This window comes from Notolepis coatsorum (genome assembly GCF_963971535.1).
Source record: "Notolepis coatsorum genome assembly, chromosome: 3".
NCBI classification, from domain to species: domain Eukaryota; kingdom Metazoa; phylum Chordata; class Actinopteri; order Aulopiformes; family Paralepididae; genus Notolepis; species Notolepis coatsorum.
Window position 1 is genome coordinate 69936937 of NC_140167.1, and position 13417 is coordinate 69950353.

A 13417-nucleotide genomic window follows, 5' to 3' on the forward strand; every position below is an offset into this window, starting at 1 on the left:
TAAACCCCTCTCGTGGATTAATTATTATTATTTATTTTTTAAATCAAGAATTTAACACAGATTTGATAAGTACAGAGCTTGAGGGAGTTGTATATCGTTGGAGGTTCAGGTCGGTGTGTGTGTGTGTGTGTGTGTGTGTGTGTGTGTGTGTGTGTGTGTGTGTGTGTGTGTGTGTGTGTGTGTGTGTGTGTCTCAGGTCCTTTGTTTATTTTTGCTTGCTAATGGTGGAATAGATCTTAGTCTGCAGCTCCAGTGTTTAGTGGAGAGCGAGGCAGCAACTGATTAACCACTCAGATAATTAGATGTCGTGGTTCCTGGCCAATGAATTAATCGGACGACAGGAGGGGTTCTTCTGAATGCACGTCACGTTGGGTAAGTGCACACAGAGACGGCAGACATGTGTGTACTCCAGCTACATTTACATCCGTCAGTGAATTAGGACAATGGGAAATTACTTTCAACATAGCCATTTAATGAAGTGAAACTGAAAGTTACTGTTCTAATTTATTTCTTTTTTGATTGAACTAAATTGAACCTCATTGTCCAACAGAAATGATTAGATATATACAGCGCACGGGCTACAAAGCCTGTGACACTGGTCACTTGATGCAGGAACCAGTCTGGGACTAAATGGATAATTAGGAGAAGAATCTGTCCATTATTCTAATGGAGGGAGAGTGTCCAATAGTATCTCCAGGAGGGACTCGGCGGGAGTGGGGATTTAACAGAAAGCTCCGGATTCAATTAGCTTTGAAATTAAAGTTTGAAGACCGTCTTTCGCCCACTTTAATTACACATGGCTTATTGATTAAAAGTAAAAGTGCACACCGTAGAATAAAAGCTATTTAAAAAAGCATATGCTTCACACAGCCACCTTTTAGTAACAGCTAGACAGGCGACCGGAGACTCACAATGAACATTTAGGTAGTAAAGAATCACAAATAAGGAATACAAATACAGTCAGGGATATACGTTATAAAATATGTATATTCTAAAATATACAGTAATATACAGTGAAATGTACAGTAAAAACATTTTAAATGTTGATGCAAAAAATAAAAAGTCCAGGAAGATATGCCAGAGTTTGTACTGTCACTCTGTGCTCAGTGAGGCAGTGAAGCACAGTGAGCCGTTATATAGTCTGATGGCTGTTGGAATGAAGGACTTCCTGTGATGTTCAGTGTTGCCTCTTGGGAGTCTTAGTCTAACACTGAGCGTTACGTGCTCCTTCTATCGGCCAAGTCCAACGGCCAGATCCCGTCGTCTCAGCTGCCTTTCACATGTTCAGAAATCTCCCTCTCGATCAGAGGAACGAGAAGGACGACGTGTGGAAGGAGAGCCGAACGCAAACCAGAGGTGAACCGTTAGTGGAGGCATATGATGAACGAGGAGGAGCGAGCTGAGGAGGGCCCCGTCATGGAGGAGGCACACAGGCATCGTGATTAGCTTATTAGGCATCGACTCCTTTGTTCTTCTTTAAAAACTCCAATGGGATTTTCTGGGGGGGGGGGGGGGGTGGGGGGGGGGGCTCACCATTCAGAGTGGAATTGTTTGCAGTGAGTTTTCCCACACCGCAAAACACTACAAGATGTTTACAATTGTCATCACCTTTGTGAAAACGCCACTCCCGCACCCGACGCCGTGGTGACCGATTTGCTTTTCTCATGCGAGGTTAATTAGCCACAGCTACTCTCGCTCATCTTATTTTATGGTGGACTAGAGTGATTTTAGCCAGATATGTCGCCCACTTCGACTCATAAATCCCACTTTGTCCTCCCTCTCCTTTCTGCAGACCTGGCAAGGAAAAGTTATTTTTGAAATGTAAACATTTCACTTCACTTGGAGACATTCTTCTCTCTGCTGAAAGGATCATCTAGGACCTGACGGAGAGCTCTCTGGGAGCTCTGGGCAGGATGTGGTTAGCTGCTGTTGGGTTCAGGACAGGTAAGACATGACAGTTAACTGCTGTTGGGTTCAGGACAGGTAAGACATGACAGTTAACTGCTGTTGGGTTCAGGACAGGTAAGACATGACAGTTAGCTGCTGTTGGGTTCAGGACAGATAAGACATGACAGTTAGCTGCTGTTGGGTTCAGGACAGATAAGACATGACAGTTAGCTGCTGTTGGGTTCAGGACAGGTAAGACATGACAGTTAGCTGCTGTTGGGTTCAGGACAGATAAGACATGACAATTAGCTGCTGTTGGGTTCAGGACAGGTAAGACATGACAGTTAGCTGCAGTTGGGTTCAGGACAGATAAGACATGACAGTTAGCTGCTGTTGGGTTCAGGACAGGTAAGACATGACAGTTAGCTGCTGTTGGGTTCAGGACAGATAAGACATGACAGTTAGCTGCAGTTGGGTTCAGGACAGATAAGACATGACAGTTAGCTGCTGTTGGGTTCAGGACAGATAAGACATGACAGTTAGCTGCTGTTGGGTTCAGGACAGATAAGACATGACAGTTAGCTGCAGTTGGGTTCAGGACAGGTAAGACATGACAGTTAGCTGCTGTTGGGTTCAAGACAGATAAGACATGACAGTTAGCTGCTGTGGGGTTCAGGACAGATAAGACATGACAGTTAGCTGTGGTTGGGTTCAGGACAGGTAAGACATGACAGTTAGCTGCTGTTGGGTTCAGGACAGGTAAGACATGACAGCTAGCTGCTGTTGGGTTCAGGTAAGACATGACAGTTAGCTGCTGTTGGGTTCAGGACAGGTAAGACATGACAGTTAGCTGCTGTTGGGTTCAGGTAAGACATGACAGTTAGCTGCTGTTGGGTCCAGGACAGGTAAGACATGACAGTTAGCTGCTGTTGGGTTCAGGACAGGTAAGACATGACAGTTAGCTGTGGTTGGGTTCAGGACAGGTAAGACATGACAGTTAGCTGCTGTTGGGTTTAGGACAGGTAAGACATGACAGTTAGCTGCTGTTGGGTTCAGGACAGGTAAGACATGACAGTTAGCTGTGGTTGGGTTCAGGACAGGTAAGACATGACAGTTAGCTGCTGTTGGGTTCAGGACAGATACGACATGACAGTTAGCTGTTGTTGGGTTCAGGACAGATAAGACATGACAGTTAGCTGCTGTTGGGTTCAGGACAGATATGACATGACAGTTAGCTGCTGTTGGGTTCAGGACAGGTAAGACATGACAGTTAGCTGCTGTTGGGTTCAGGACAGGTAAGACATGACAGTTAGCTGCTGTTGGGTTCAGGTAAGACATGACAGTTAGCTGCTGTTCGGTTCAGGACAGGTAAGACATGACAGTTAGCTGCTGTTGGGTTCAGGACAGGTAAGACATGACAGTTAGCTGCTGTTGGGTTCAGGTAAGACATGACAGTTAGCTGTGGTTGGGTTCAGGACAGATAAGACATGACAGTTACTGTAGCTGCTGTTGGGTTCAGGACAGGTAAGACATGACAGGGTCAGGGATAGTGTGGATTCACCCCGACTGCCGTGACAACGTGACAACTTTGTGTGAACGTGACAACTTGTCTTCTTTCAAATCTTTTCAAATTTGCGGCACACATTCATGACCCCTAGAGGATGAACCCTATTGATTTTGGTGACCCCACGACATTTCCTCTACCGCCACCATCAGACCAAACGTTCAATATTCAAATGACTGCATCCCCTAATCCGATTTCCAAACTTGACAAATATGTTTTCCTTACCACAGCAAGAATGCCTGTCAAGTTCTGAGTCATCTGGCCTCTTCTCTTCTTCTCATAAAAACATTAACTACTCGTCAATGGCTCAGATTAGGGGCATGTTCACAAAAGGTAGATTGAGAATTCTGGTCGTTTGGAGTTATATCCACGGTCGGCCACCGGTAGCGCATGTTTAGTGCCCATTAGCACTGATGCTGTATTTTAGTTTATTCGTTTATTTTGGATCCCCATTAGTATTCACCATGGTGAAGACTACTCTTCCTGGGGCCCAGACATACAAATATAATAATATTAACATCCACAGTATTATAAATCAAATTAAAATCAAATTTATTTATTTGTAAGGCCCGACAACACACGTTAATGTCCCCATGGGCCGGACACGTCTTCTTTAAACAAGTCAAGAAGAAACATCACAATAAGTCAAGAACAAAACAAGAAACCATAAGGTCCAACACATTTAAAATAAATGCAAAATATAAGATACAATATTACAAATATTGCTAAATACACCATTACAAAGTGTGTATTATAAAATACAAAATTGCATATCCCAAAAATAAAATCAGTATACTAAAAATCTGTATTAATAAAATCCGTATAGAATCACTTTATTATTTTCCTTGATGTACTTTTGAGATTTTGTGGAAGCCTGTTCCAGTATGTTATAGCTCTATGAATGACTGTTCTTTTTAATGCATTCGTTTTGTAATGTAATGCGGCTTCATTCTCCTTTCACCTGTCACATCTGCCAGATGTAGGGCTTATAGCACTGTGTAACTACAACTCTGACAAGAGAGCCACAGCCCTAAGGGCCGGGGAACAACCACAGATTGGCCACTAGTCCGCTAGCATTGTGTTGCCTTGTGGTTTTCTCATATCTTTTGGGAAGGCCAGAGTGACTAATCACGTGGATGCTGAATGATTCTATTTTATTTTATGGCATTACAAATGTCAAACATTAACCGAGTTTATACTTGATTCAGTGCAAAGCCCTATCAATGCCTGTTAGACCACAGCCCATACTTATCGGTATCAGAGTTTGTTCCCCTGGATGATAGAAATATGGGGTAATAAATATGATTACAGTACACATATCCATCATGTGAAATAAAGGACACAGGAAAAACGAGAACATCTAAGCCGCACTGAGATTTATTGGGGGACCGGTTAAGCCAAAAAATAAATAAAAAATAGACAATTTTTCAAAAGGCAGTTTATGGATGTTGTCATTGTTTCTCTCTCTTCCTGGAAAGTTATTATGTGAACGAGATGTTTAAAGACCACATACGACTTCCTTCATCTGAGATCTTGATTAATTTTGTGTTTATCTGAATGTTTACCTCAATGCTAAGTTGCTGGAGCCAGGGCTAGTCCTTGTGCGTGGATATGTTCCCGTAGGTGGCTGTTTTTTCCCCCTCCTTGTCTGGCTCCAAATTTCTCTCAACATGTGTCTCACACATTTTTCCGTCCAACCCCTGAAATTCTGTTGCATCCTGCACACCATAACTGTACCGTTAGCAATTAGCTCATCTCCACAAGGGAAATAACAGAGCTGGCAAGACTTTAGAGCATTTCGCTGATATGCACCCCCTCCCCTTAAACATATCACGTCCCGGTGAAGGAAAAAAGAGAGAAAGAAAATAAAATAATCACCAAAAGATGTGCGACGATACTGCAGGAGAAACACCAAAAGGCTGTGTCCCATTAGTGCGATATTTACGGCTGTATTAGGCAAAACGAGAGAAGAGACGGCAGAGGAAAGGAGAGCTGGGAGGGGAAGGAGGGAAGAACTGGTGGTTGTTTTCTGATTTCAGGCCTCTTAGCTCAGTGTGTGTGTGTGTGTGTGTGTGTGTGTGTGTGCGTGTGTGGCTCGCCATCAGCGAGTCGGACGTTTGGAGAGATAGCAGATCCTTACCGTCAAAGGCGCAGGGGGTGGGGGGAGGCAAGGCAAGGGGATGAATGGGATTGATTACACCACAACATCAGATATACTAAACCACTAATCTGATGGTCTATCTGCAGTCGTACATCTTAATCTATCACCCCCCGCCCCCCCCCCCCCCCCGTGTCTGTCAGCGTCGGGGCTGGTTGGAACCCCGGGAACCAGACAGGGTGAACTCCTTGGTGCATCTCATGAGCTCCTGACTCGATGCCGGGTGCATTCATCAACCTGTCCATCAACGTCCGCCTGCCGCCTTGCCAAACGTGACTTCTGCGCCGTCTGAGACAACCGCGCAGATACATATAATTAGAGCGGATTCAGTTTTGGATTGAGTTTCACTTTTATTTACCCTCCAAAGAGAGGAACTAAAGCAAACTGAAGCAGTCCTTTTTCACCTTTTATGTTACTCTTTTGCGTTACTCAATATCTGAATTATTATATATTTTCTTTTTTTTTACTAACCTTCTTACTGTCCTATACTACCATGCAACTATACTAATATGTCTTATGTCTATATGCACTCAACACTGCAGCACCCACGTTTCAGCACTGTTTGATGAACATTGTTACTCTGAAAGAGTTACTGAAAGAGTTGTACCCTTCCTGGTGACTTGTCGTACATAACTTGTAAGTCGCTTTGGATAAAAGCGTCAGCTAAATGACTAAATGTAAATGTACTCTTTTGTGTTACTCTTTTGCGCTACTCTTTTATGTTACTATTTTTTGTTACTCTTTTGCGTTACTCTTTTACGTTACTCTTTTACGTTACTCTTTTGCGTTACTCTTTTGCGTTACTCTTTTACGTTACTCTTTTGCGTTACTCTTTTGCGTTACTCTTTTATGTTACTATTTTTTGTTACTCTTTTGCGTTACTCTTTTACGTTACTCTTTTACGTTACTCTTTTGCGTTACTCTTTTACGTTACTCTTTTGCGTTACTCTTTTGCGTTACTCTTTTACGTTACTCTTTTGCGTTACTCTTTTGCGTTACTCTTTTATGTTACTATTTTTTGTTACGATTTTTTGTTACTCTTTTACGTTACTCTTTTACGTTACTCTTTTGCGTTACTCTTTTGCGTTACTCTTTTGCGTTACTCTTTTACGTTACTCTTTTGCGTTACTCTTTTGCGTTACTCTTTTACGTTACTATTTTGCGTTACTCTTTTACGTTACTCTTTTGCGTTACTCTTTTGCGTTACTCCGGCTGGATATGTGCTTTGTATCACAGCAGGATCCAATCCATAAGCCGGTATTTGGTTCCATTATCTGGTTTTGCTAATTACCACAATCTTCTCATTTAAACGCAATTACGGGTGGCGTGTTGTGTTGGAGATAGAAACAAGTGTGGGGGGGAAACAATGCTCTTGTGAAAGGTCCCAGGGCTTGGCAGGAGTACGATCTGTCCGGAGGGGAGCATGAAATGGATTGCAGGGGTTTCTGGTGTTTTGATCACAACAAGTAGGACCAGCGCAAAGGATTCTGACATCTGTATTAAGTAGAGATCTGCTTAGAACAGCGCCTTATAAGTATGCAGTGTAAGTGCTGCTAAAAGGTGCATGATGGAAAGCATGAGGTTATCCCCCAAGTAGGAATTAAAACCAGAGTTTTGGAGAGGGAGGCAGGGAGGGGGGCAACAGAGTCTTTATTTCCTTAGCAGATGGCTGTTTCCCTCAACCCCACCACCATTTTAACTCAAAAGAGATTGGTGCCGGCCCAAGGTGGAAGGAGGCCTCGTAGCCGCTATCGCGGGCTGTAGGATGAGACATCGTCTGCCGCGGAGACACTGGTCCATCAAGCTCCGAGGCAATTACCCTGAGAGCTAAGGGGTCAGGGAGTCGGGCTGGCAGGACCCGGGGCCCAGCAGATCGGCTTATCGGGCGGCTGGAAACCCTGGGAACAGCTGAGGAAACTGCGGAGGCACTTTTCTCCGAAGTCGGGAGAGTTCACGGCAGATACGGAGGGTGAAGGTCGCAGATTAGACTTTTATTTCACATATCTCTTTATCGGGGATCTCTTAACTTTTTCAAAGCAAGCCGGGGAAGCCAAGGAGAGGAGGAGAGGATTAAAATAATTGAAAGACATTGATGTACAGCAGTGCTGCACTGCAGAATTCTACCGCACTTGCATTATGTTTGATAGTATGAGGATTTTTCAAGGGCACTTAATTCAATGTGTAAGGGTAATGTGTAAGCTTCTTCAGAGGAGAGGTTGACATGTTATTTATTACTTTAAAATAGTACTTTCAAATAAGGGTGTAGGTTTGATTTGGAAAGTGGTGGGTCGTCTGAAAAATTGAGGAATTATTCATTGCATCTTCTGCAATTCTACACAATATACTATGACTATAGTACTTTCTTGAACACAATCAAAAGTGAGAAATTATCAGTACAATCACAGCATTTTATATTTTTAACACTTCTATTAATAATATAACTGCTGTTGATACAAACACGCACATCACTTAGTCTCTCTCTCTCTCTGTCTGCCTCTATCTCTCTCTGATGCCTGTATTGACCATTATGTAATACTGTAATATGGAATATTGTCACTGTCACTGACAATCATATTGTGGCTCTATAATATGACATTACAGTTTAAACAGAGATGAAATGCTTACCTGGTCTCTGTTTTGCCCATGTGTAATGATAGTTTGTTGTCGGCGAGCCATATGCAGATTTTGCCTAGTTCCGAGCTGAGGGTTTTTTCAACCTGTAACTTGTTCTTGTCAGAGACCAGCAGGGCTGAGTCGTCCGCAAACAGGAACAAGTTGCAGTCACAAGCTGACGACATGTCATTTGCATAAATTAGGAACAGTAGTGGTCCTAGTATGCTTCCTTGTGGAACACCACAGTTCACTGTGAGGGGGGGGGATAGGGTACCGTTTACCTCCACCATCTGTTCTCTCCCCTCCAGGTAGGATTGTATCCAGCTCACTGATAAACTATCAAAACCAATTGCTTTTAGCTTGTCAATCAGAATGGTGTGATTGACAGTGTCGAAGGCCTTTTGTAGGTCTAGCATGACCATGCCGCAGTATTTGCCCGCGTCCACCTCTTGCTTGATGTGGTCGTTCAAATAGAGAAGGCATGTGTCAGTGGAGTGGGATGTTCTGAAGCCAGATTGGAATTCATAGATTAGATTTTTATCCGCAAGGTACTTTTCGACCTGTTCGTATACAATTTTTTCCATGACTTTCGAGATGGATGTAAGGATAGAAACAGGGCGGTAGTTGCCTGGGTCTAATTTGCTGCCCTTTTTGTGCAGGGGTGTTACTCTCGCTATTTTGAAGTCCTTGGGGACGTGTCCCTGTTTTATGGAGAGGTTTATTATGTGTGTGATGACTGGGGTGATGGCGGCTGCTGAGTCTCTGAGGAATTTGGAGGGGATGTTGTCATGGCCAGTGGCCTTGTTCGGTTGGAGGGCGCTCTGATGCCTGTATGGACAGCCACTATTAAATACATTGTCAATAACAACCTATGATTTGGTCCTGCACATGGGATACATAGTTTTTGAACAAATACATCAGGATGTGATCAATGAGATAACATTACGGCACACAGAACTGTCTCTGATACCTATATTGACAACAAGTAAGTGATACACCTTAACTTGAAAATACATAAAAAAAATAAAAGGCGTTGTGGTGTTGAATGAAGTGGTGGATGTATAGCCCAGTGGGGGTCCTGAAGGGGGGGGGGGGGGGGGGGGGAAGGCGAGCGAGAGCCTATGGTATTGCATTTATTATTTGTATGTATTTTAGTCTACTTTCATTCTGATTTAATTACTGGACTGTCATTATTGTTATTATTATTTCTGTTATTGTCCTGTGACTTATTGTTGATTATTACTGTTACTGTATTGTTTGTCTTGTTTCATGTAAAAAAAGAGAAAATAAAAAACATTTGTTAAAAAATAAAGTTTTAAAAAGGCCACTCTGTTCATGCACTTTGAGGTAACATTACAGCTCATAGTGCAAATTCTTACCTGTTCACTTCTCTTTTCCTTCCCTGCCTGGCCTTTCTCTCTTTCTTTTTCTGTCTCTCCCTCTCTCTCTGATGTACTAAGCTAAATGAAAATTAATGGAACTCCTAATCCTATTTATGTGCTTACTGGCAAATGTTATTTGCCGATAGATGTAAAGCAAGTGAGCTAACTCAGCCTTTCACTACATACACGGCTACTTACAAAGAAATAAGACCGCATGTCTCTCCTTTTCATCCAGACTGCTGAATTAAGAGGAAATATTGCAGGAGGTTCAATCTGATACTGTTAACTACAGTGACCCTGTAGCCACACAGATGTGTGATTTGAAACTGGGGAGGACAGAACAGCAAGCTAGACATCCTGGAAGAATGACTAATGGTCTTCTTGTTTGGCCCGCAACACACATAACGCCAACATGAGAAGAACAAGCACAAGGTTAGGGTTAGCCAGGTCAAAAGTAATGGCACAAAATCACCCTGCACACCCAACAGTCACAATGTTTAGTTTTCCAGCTAACTACTTGTTAATGCTAGCTGAGTATGCTTAAAAATGTTAATTGTGTTTTTGTTTGTACAGTACAAACCTTAGCAAGACTCTTACAACCCCTGGTCTGTAGTGGGTTAGTGGACTAGGCCTCGACAATCAACGTGTTTAATCTCATAAAGGTACAGTACCATAACATTAGGATGATCACAGAAGGCAATTGCACCTGCAGCACACTTGTCTTGTGCTCTAGCCTTGACATCTCTCTGCATGAGTCATCCAAAATGCACTCCAGCAATCACATCACTGTGCATGTGAAGGAAGTGGGACCAAAGCGAACAAACACTGTTTCTCATCCAGTGGGAACATGAGGAATTTAACCCTTTGTAGAGCCGATGGAAATAATATTTGATTTAAACACATGTGCAATTATTATGGCAACGGCCCGGCCCCGGGCCCCCTTGAGAGGACGATTTGCCCACCGGCGCAACACGCCACTATGGCGACCTCTAGCGGCTCGGGTATGCATATTTTATAATACAATATATATATCAAATTAAAGCCCTATTTGTTGCCTGTCGATTACCGTTTCTACTTTTTCTTTATTGTATAAGAAACTTCAGAATGTTATCTTCCAAAAGAGACCAGGCTCATGCATGTGCTATAGTAGTATAAAGTATAAAGATCAGCTTTGCAAAAAAAGTATGCAGTCCTCATGTTAAAGTAAAAAGAATTGCCACTTTTCTGGGCGCCAGTTAAGAGGTTAAAAAATGGGGACACTTTTAGGTAGTGGTAGGGACATGTCCCGACTGTCTCTACCATAAATGATGGCCATGCTAGAACGACGAAGACCCATTTTATCTGGTGGACTAACCCATTAAATGATGACCTGAATCTAAAATGCATAGGCCATAGGCAAATGGAGGGACAGGTGTATCAGGTTCCAGCTTGCCGACAAATGTCTTCACTGGGTTCAATAATACATGAGTAATGGCTCATGAGCATTACCTCTAAAATCGCAGTACCATAACATACATATTTTATGAATGTCAAAGCTCAACTCTGCTTTTCCAGTTATTCACATGCACGCAGACCTCATGAGTTGAATACCTCACATTAAACCCAGGAGTCTGCAATGCAAGCAAAAAAACAAAAAGAAAATCCACTCCTGGCCACTGTACAGCTTTGATCCGACTCTCTCTGGACTTATCAAATCGCGGTTGCCACCTGTTCCGTGATCCCGGTATCAGCCTATCAGCGGACTTGGCTTCGTCATCCATTGCAGGTTTCTTCTTTTTTTCCCTAGACGTCACAAGGGTCTACAAGACAGGTTCAGAAGTTTAACGAGAGCGGTCGACAGAATGCCCTGGCTAATAAACCACCAGCTGGTCACCTTACGACGGATGATGCCGGGTCGGCTATGAACAGCAAGGCCCCAATCTGCTCCCGGGGTTTCACTGCGGCGCTGTGGAGGTGCAGCCAGTGAAACGATCGGGTCCCACACCACCACCCGAGTAGATAGACCCGCGCTTTTAATTGTTTCTCCGTGTGGCGGAGACAAGGCACCGCGGTTCACCTCCTCCTCCATTGGTCTGCCATGCATTTTTTATCTCCATCTTTTTTACAGCACCAGATTATTTTGCCCTTCTTTGTGGAAGATGATTTGAAACATTCATTTCCCATAAATTTTTTTTTAAAACCGCTCTCCGTTGAACCAAGTCAGTGTTTCTGCCCCTTTGATGATATGATCCCCACCATCTGACATTCTTTTCTATGGGACTTTCTGCGAAACATTCTGTCTTCGCCTACTCAATGTGTCTACAGTTGATAGCGAGAGAGCCTGAAAAATGATGCGGCATCTTACCCAGTATGACAAGATCCCTATCTGCTAAGTGTACATGTTTATCCTACCGAATGCTCGTAAATCCAGCTGACGCTGCTCATTAACTGTAATTTAGGCGAACGCTGTGGCACAGGGGACGGTGTTTATTTTGACTAGAGCAGAACAATCTCCATCTCCATTCCAAGCCTCCCGCCATATTAATTGGCGTAATTGATTCGTTTGCAACTCAAGGCGAGGTATGAAGGCAAGCTCCCAAAGCAGTCTGACACAGCCAGCCTGGCAGCCAGGAGCAATTGGCATCTTCTAGAGCGCCACACAGCACTTGCCGTGACGAGACAACCAGACAAGTATTCTGGGTAATTTTAGAAAGCTCAGCGAGTTTCAAAGGTCTGACTAAGTGGGTCTGCAGCGGCAGAGCTTTTGTGTGTAACCTGGATGCGGCGCCTGGAGGCGGGGCCTGGAGGTGCACAGCGCTCCACTATTGTAGTAGAACTTCCTTCTCTATCAAACACTGTATACTATTTTTTTTAATATAAATTTCACTTCATTGGATTTTTTTTATTTACATAGTTAAAATTAAACATGCATCCGTAAACACTCATGCCCCACTGCTCCAGCTCAACCAAGCCCCCCCCCAAACACTGCTCCAGCTCAACCAAGCCCCCCCCCCCCACACTGCTCCTGCTCAACCAAGCCCCCCCCCCGCACTGCTCCAGCTCAGCCAAGCCCCCCCCCCACTGATCCAGCTCAACCAAGCCCCCCCCCCACTGCTCCAGCTCAGCCAAGCCCCCCCCCACTGATCCAGCTCAACCAAGCCCCCCCCCCCACTGCTCCAGCTCAACCAAGCCCCCCCCCCCACTGCTCCAGCTCAACCAAGCCCCCCTCCCCCCACACTGCTCCAGCTCAACCAAGCCCCCCCCCCCACTGCTCCAGCTCAGCCAAGCCCCCCCCCCACTGATCCAGCTCAACCAAGCCCCCCCCCCACTGCTCCAGCTCAACCAAGCCCCCCCCCCACTGCTCCAGCTCAACCAAGCCCCCCCCCCACTGCTCCAGCTCAACCAAGCCCCCCCCCCCCACTGATCCAGCTCAACCAAGCCCCCCTCCCCCCCACACTGCTCCAGCTCAACCAAGCCCCCCCCCCCCACTGATCCAGCTCAACCAAGCCCCCTCCCCCCACACTGCTCCAGCTCAACCAAGCCCCCCCCCCCACACTGCTCCAGCTCAACCAAGCCCCCCCCGCCCCCCACACTGCTCCAGCTCAACCAAGCCCCCCCCCCCACTGATCCAGCTCAACCCCCCCTCCCCCCACACTGCTCCAGCTCAACCAAGCCCCCCCCCCCCCCCACACTGCTCCAGCTCAACCAAGCCCCCCCCCCCCCCACCACACTGCTCCAGCTCAACCAAGCCCCCCCACCACACTGCTCCAGCTCAACCAAGCCCCCCCCCACCACACTGCTCCAGCTCAACCAAGCCCCCCCCCCACACTGCTC